Source organism: Monodon monoceros, unplaced genomic scaffold (assembly GCF_005190385.1).
Source record: "Monodon monoceros isolate NGI ecotype Baffin Bay Population unplaced genomic scaffold, NGI_Narwhal_1 Super_Scaffold_21, whole genome shotgun sequence".
In the NCBI taxonomy this organism is placed as follows: domain Eukaryota; kingdom Metazoa; phylum Chordata; class Mammalia; order Artiodactyla; family Monodontidae; genus Monodon; species Monodon monoceros.
Window position 1 is genome coordinate 63,001,334 of NW_021703778.1, and position 7,434 is coordinate 63,008,767.

Sequence of the window (7,434 nt, forward strand, 5' to 3'; positions counted from 1 at the left end):
AAGTACAGACACCCTCCAGCGACCTACACGCAGAGGCGGGGCCAAAACCAAAGCTAAGCCCCGGGAGCTGTGAGAACAAAGAAGAGAAAGGGAAATCTCTCCCAGCAGCCTCAGAAGCAGCGGATTAAAGCTCCACAATCAACTTGATGTACCCTGCATCTGTGGAATACCTGAATAGACAATGAATCATCCCAAATTGAGGAGGTGGACTTTGAGAGCAAGATTTATTATTTTTTCCCCTTTTCCTCTTTTTGTGAGTGTGTATGTGTATGCTTCTGTGTGAGATTTTGGCTGTATAGCTTTGCTTCCACCATTTGTCTTAGGGTTCTATCCGTCCATTTTTCTTTTGTTGTTGTTTTTCTTAAAAAATTTTTTTTCTTAATAATTATTTTTTATTTTAATAACTATTTTATTTTATCTTACTTTTTTATTTTACTTTTTCTTTCTTTCTTTGCTTCCTTCCTTCCCTCCTCCCTCCCTCCCTCCCTCCTTTTTCCTTCTTTCTTTCTTATTTACTTTCTTACTACTTTTTCTCCCTTTTATTCTGAGCCGTGTGGATGACAGGCTCTTGATGCTGCAACCAGGAGTCAGTGCTGTGCCTCTGAGGTGGGAGAGCCAACTTCAGGACACTGGTCCACAAGAGACCTCCCAGCTCCATGTAATATCAAATGGCGAAAATCTCCCAGAGATCTCCATCTCAACACCAGCACCCAGCTTCACTCAATGACCAGCAAGCTACAGTGCTGGACACCCTATGCCAAACAACTAGCAAGACAGGAACACAACCCCACCCATTAGCAGAGAGGCTGCCTAAAATCATAATAGATCCACAGGCACCCCAAAACACACCACCAGACGTGGACCTGCCCACCAGAAAGACAAGATCCAGCCTCATCCACCAGAACACAGGCACTAGTCCCCTCCACAAGGAAGCCTACACAACCCACTGGACCAACTTTAGCCACTGGGGACAGACACCAGAAACAACGGGAACTACGAACCTGCAGCCTGCAAAAAGGAGACCCCAAACACAGTAAGATAAGCAAAATGAGAAGACAGAAAAACACACAGCAGATGAAGGAGCAAGATAAAAACCCACCAGACCTAACAAATGAAGAGGAAATAGGCAGGCTACCTGAAAAAGAATTCAGAATAATGATAGTAAAGATGATCCAAAATCTTGGAAATAGACAAAATGCAAGAAACATTTAACAAGGACCTAGAAGAACTAAACATGAAACAAACAACGATGAACAACACAATAAATGAAATTAAAAATACTCTAGATGGGATCAATAGCAGAATAACTGAGGCAGAAGAACGGATAAGTGACCTGGAAGAAAAAATAGTGGAAAAAACTACTGCAGAGCAGAATAAAGAAAAAAGAATGAAAAGAACGAGGACAGTCTCAGAGACCTCTGGGACAACATTAAACGCACCAACATTCGAATCATAGGGGTTCCAGAAGAAGAAGAGAAGAAGAAAGGGACTGAGAAAATATTTGAAGAGTTTATACTTGAAAACTTCCCTAATATGGGAAAGGAAATAGTTAATCAAGTCCAGGAAGCACAGAGAGTCCCATACAGGATAAATCCAAGGAGAATTACGCCAAGACACATATTAATCACACTGTCAAAAATTAAATACAAAGAAAACATATTAAAAGCAGCAAGGGAAAAACAACAAATAACACACAAGGGAATTCCCATAAGGTTAACAGCTGATCTTTCAGCAGAAACTCTGCAAGCCAGAAGGGACTGGCAGGACATATTTAAAGTGATGAAGGAGAAAAACCTGCAACCAAGATTACTCTACCCAGCAAGGATCTCATTCAGATTTGGTGGAGAAATTAAAAACTTTACAGACAAGCAAAAGCTGAGAGAGTTCAGCACCACCAAACCAGCTTTACAACAAATGCTAAAGGAACTTCTCTAGGCAAGAAACACAAGAGAAGGAAAGGACCTACAATAACGAACCCAAAACAATTAAGAAAATGGGAATAGGAACATACATATCAATAATTACCTTAAACGTAAATGGACTAAATGCTCCCACCAAAAGACACAGGTTGGCTGAATGGATACAAAAACAAGACCCATATATATGCTGTCTACAAGAGACCCACTTCAGACCTAGAGACACATACAGACTGAAAGTAAGGGTATGGAAAAAGATATTCCATGCAAATGGAAACCAAAAGAAAGCTGGAGTAGCAATCCTCATATCAGACAAAATAGGCTTTAAAATAATGACTATTAGAAGAGACAAAGAAGGACACTACATAATGATCAAGGGATCGATCCAAGAAGAAGATGTAACAATTGTAAATATTTATGCACCCAACGTAGGAGCACCTCAATACATAAGCCATAACAGCCATAAATACATAACAGTCATAAAAGGGGAAATCGACAGTAACACATTCATAGTAGGGGACTTCAACACCCCACTCGCACCAATAGACAGAACTTCCAAAATGAAAATAAATAAGGAAACACAAGCTTTAAATGATACATTAAACAAGATGGACTTAATTGATATTTATAGGACATTCCATCTAAAAACAACAGAATACACATTTTTCTCAAGTGCTCATGGAACATTCTCCAGGATAGATCATATCTTGGGTCACAAATCAGCCTTGGTAAATTTAAGAAAACTGAAATTGTATCAAGTATCTTTCCCGACCACAACGCTATGAGACTAGATATCAATTACAGGAAAAGATCTGTAAAAAATACAAACACATGGAGGCTAAACAATACACTACTTAATAACGAAGTGATCACTGAAGAAATCTAAGAGGAAATAAAAAAATACCTAGAAACAAATGACAATGGAGACACGACAACCCAAAACCTATGGGATGCAGCAAAAGTAGTTCTAACAGGGAAGTTTATAGCAATACAATAATACCTTAAGAAACAGGAAACATCTCGAATAAACAACCTAACCTTGCACCTAAAGCAATTAGAGAAAGAAGAACGAAAAAACCCCAAAGTCAGCAGAAGGACAGAAATCATGAAAATCAGATCAGAAATAAATGAAAAAGAAATGAAGGAAACGAAACCAAAGATCAATAAAAAAGCTGGTTCTTTGAGAAGATAAGCAAAATTGATAAACCATTAGCCAGACTCATCAAGAAAAAAAGGGAGAAGACTCAAATCAACAGAATTAGAAATGAAAAAGGAGAAGTAACAACTGACACTGCAGAAATACAAAAGGTCATGAGAGAGTACTACAAGCAACTCTATGCCAATAAAATGGACAACCTGGAAGAAATGGACAAATTCTTAGAAATGCACAACCTGCCAAGACTGAATCAGGAAGAGATAGAAAATATGAACAGACCAATCACAAGCACTGAAATTGAAACTGTGATTCAAAATCTTCTAACAAACAAAAGCCCAGGACCAGATGGCTTCAGAGGCGAATTCTATCAAACATTTAGAGAAGAGCTAACACCTATCCTTCTCAAACTCCTCCAAAACATAGCAGAGGGAGGAACACTCCCAAACTCATTCTAAGAGGCCACCATCACCTTGATACTAAAACCAGACAAGGATGTCACAAAGAAAGAAACTACAGGCCAATATCACTGATGAACATAGATGCAAATATCCTCAACAAAATACTAGCAAACAGAATCCAACAGCACATTAAAAGGATCATACACCATGATCAAGTGGCGTTTATTCCAGGAATGCAAGGATTCTTCAATATACGCAAATCAATCAACGTGTTACACCATATTAACAAACTGAAGGATAAAAACCATATGATCATCTCAATAGACACAGAGAAAGCTTTTGACAAAATTCAACACACATTTATGATAAAAACCCTCCAGAAAGGAGGCATAGAGGGAACCCTCCTCAACATAATAAAGGCCATATATGACAACCCCACAGCCAACATCGTCCTCAATGGTGAAAAACTGAAAGCATTTCCACTAAGATCAGGAAGAAGACAAGGTTGCCCACTCTCACCACTCTTATTCAACATAGTTTTGGAAGTTTTAGCCACAGCAATCAGAGAAGAAAAGGAAATAAAAGGAATCCAAATCGGAAAAGAAGAAGTAAAGCTGTCACTGATTGCAGATGACATGATACTATACATAGAGAATCCTAAAGATGCTACCGGAAAACTACTAGAGCAAATCAATGAATTTGGTAAAGTAGCAGGATACAAAATTAATGCACAGAAATCTCTGGCATTCCTATACACTAATGATGAAAAATCTGAAAGTGAAATCAAGAAAACACTCCCATTTACCACTGCAACAAAAAGAATAAAATATGTAGGAATAAACCTACCTAAGGAGACAAAAGACCTGTATGCAGAAAATTATAAGACACTGATGAAAGAAATTAAAGATGATATAGATAGATTGAGAGATATACCATGTTCTTGGATTGGAAGAATCAACATTGCGAAAATGACTCTACTACCCAAAGCAATCTACAGATTCAATGCAATCCCTATGAAACTACCACTGGCATTTTTCACAGAACTAGAACAAAAAAACTTCACAATTTGTATGGAAACACAAAAGACCCTGAATAGCCAAAGCAATCTTGAGAACGAAAAACGGAGCTGAAGGAATCAGGCTCCCTGACTTCAGACTATGCTACAAAGCTGCAGTAATCAAGACAGTATGGTACTGGCACAAAAACAGAAATATAGATCAATGGAACAGGATAGAAAGCCCAGAGATAAACCCACGCACATATGGTCACCTTATCTTTGATAAAGGAGGCAGGAATGTACAGTGGAGAAAGGACAGCCTCTTCAATAAGTGGTTCTGGGAAAACTGGACAGGTACATGTAAAAGTATGAGATTAGATTACTCCCTAACACCATACACAAAAATAAGCTCAAAATGGATTAAAGACCTAAATGTAAGGCCAGACACTATCAAACTCTTAGAGGAAAACATAGGCAGAACACTCTATGACATAAATCACAGCAAGATCCTTTCTGACCCACCTCCTAGAGAAATGGAAATAAAAACAAAAATAAACAAATGGGACCTAATGAAACTTCAAAGCTTTTGCACAGCAAAGGAAGCCATAAACAAGACCAAAAGACAACCCTCAGAATGGGAGAAAATATTTGCAAATGAAGCAACTGACAAAGGATTAATCTCCAAAATTTACAAGCAGCTCATGCAGCTCAATAACAAAAAAAGAAACAACCGAATCCAAAAATGGGCAGAAGACCTAAATAGACATTTCTCCAAAGAAGATATACAGACTGCCAACAAACACATGAAAGAATGTTCAACATCATTAATCATTAGAGAAATGCAAATCAAAACTACAACGAGATATCATCTCACACCAGTCAGAATGGCCATCATCAAAAAATCTAGAAACAATAAATGCTGGAGAGGGTGTGGAGAACAGGGAACACTCTTGCACTGCTGGTGGGAATGTGAATTGGTACAGCCACTATGGAGAACAGTATGGAAGTTCCTTAAAAAACTAAAAATAGAACTACCATATGACCCAGCAATCCCACTACTGGGTATATACCCTGAGAAAACCATAATTCAAAAAGAGTCATGTACCAAAACGTTCACTGCAGCTCTATTTACAATAGCCCGGAGATGGAAACAACCTAAGTGCCCATCATCAGATGAATGGATAAAGAAGATGTGGCACATATACACAATGGAATATTACTCAGCCATAAAAAGAAATGAAATTGAGCTATTTGTAATGAGGTGGATAGACCTAGAGTCTGTCATACAGAGTGAAGCAAGTCAGAAAGAAAAAGACAAATACCGTATGCTAACACATATATATGGAATTTAAGAAAAAACAATGTCATGAAGAACCTAGGGGTAAGACAGGAATAACGACACAGACCTACTAGAGAAGGGACTTGAGGATATGGGGAGGGGGAAGGGTGAGCTGTGACGAAGCGAGAGAGAGGCATGGATATATATACACTACCAAACGTAAAATAGATAGCTAGTGGTAAGCAGCCACATAGCACAGGGAGATCAGCTCGGTGCTTTCTGACCACCTAGAGGGGTGGGATAGGGAGGGTGGGAGGGAGGGAGACACAAGAGGGAAGAGATATGGGAACATATGTATATGTATAACTGATTCACTTTGTTATAAAGCAGAAACTAACACACCATTGTAAAGCAATTATACTCCAATAAAGATGTAAAAAAAAATGACTTGCTAATTTCAAGAGTAAAAACTTTATGCCATTTATACTTAAAAAAAATCATGCTTGTGGGTGAATAATAGCAGTTGAGTTGCCTCAATCATTGGACAATATTTGGACACATTTCTAGGTTATCTATTTACAAATATACTCTCCCTGAAATGGAGCAGGACCCTATGGGGCCTTCCCAGGACAGACACCCTCCATGTCCTCTGCCTGCCTTTTGTCTGTAGAAAAACTTTAGTCAAAAATAAATTTAATCAGAGAAATGAGAAAATGCAGAAACAAAGAAAAAGCAGTCAAACAGGACAAAATAATAATAATAGTATCGTCATTAAGCAAAGTCGAAGACTTTTAGCTCCTTGTCGAGGGCTATAGATAATGTTCTGAGCCATATTCTCTGAGCTGTTTTGTAGATACTGAAACCCCCACCAGGTGGAAGACATTAACTACATGATGACCAAACTGTAGCCATGACATAAGCTGCCACAATTCCAAGAAGTGGCCTCAAGGAAATGGGAACAAACCGACCCTGGAACTGAAGATTAACGGTAGTGAAAACAATCAAACATGATGTTGATCAAACCGCCGCATGACTAATTTCAAGACGATCATCAGAGCAGACTATATCGTTCTACATGTAGCCACCTCTCTCCATCTATACACCCCTGAAACTCTCCTTTAAAAGCTCTTGCCCACTGGCCAGCAGCGGGGAATTGGTCTTTGGACATGAGTCCGCATTCTCTCCCAGTTGCCAGCCTCATAAATAAAGCAAACTTTCCTTTCGACCAACACCTGCCTCTTGAGTATTGGTTTTTGAGCAGTGAACAGCCGGACCTGAGTTTGGTAACATCCCAAAGTTTTATAAGATGCATCCACAGGTCTGTGTAAACCGAGCTACATGTGCTGGCCACTGTGATCACATATATTCTTGTTTTTTAAATATGGAATGCTTCAGGAATTTGCATGTCATCCTTGTGCAGGGGCCATACGAACCTTCTCTGTATTGTTCCAATTTTAGTATATGCGCTGCCGAAGCGAGCACATCACATATATTCTTAACTCTTCATGTACCTTGGGGAAGCTGTCAGGTGCCAGACTCCGTAAGTTGAGAGCTACCTTGAAAATGCATGGACTGGAGTGGTTAGGGAAAATGAAGGTAGGTATCCAGTCCATTTCTCATTTACTCATGAATTTGACGTTCCAACTTTTATTCTCCCGCTTAGTGCAACTCACTGGTATCACCACCAG

General features: G+C 39.0%; 1 non-coding gene across 1 annotated transcript; it reads right to left on the reverse strand.

Moving 5' to 3' along the window:
* Positions 1–7,121: 7,121 nt before the first annotated feature.
* On the reverse strand, positions 7,122–7,228 carry LOC114905256. The gene has a single exon (XR_003796118.1). It is a non-coding gene; the product is annotated as a U6 spliceosomal RNA (small nuclear RNA).
* Positions 7,229–7,434: the final 206 nt, after the last annotated feature.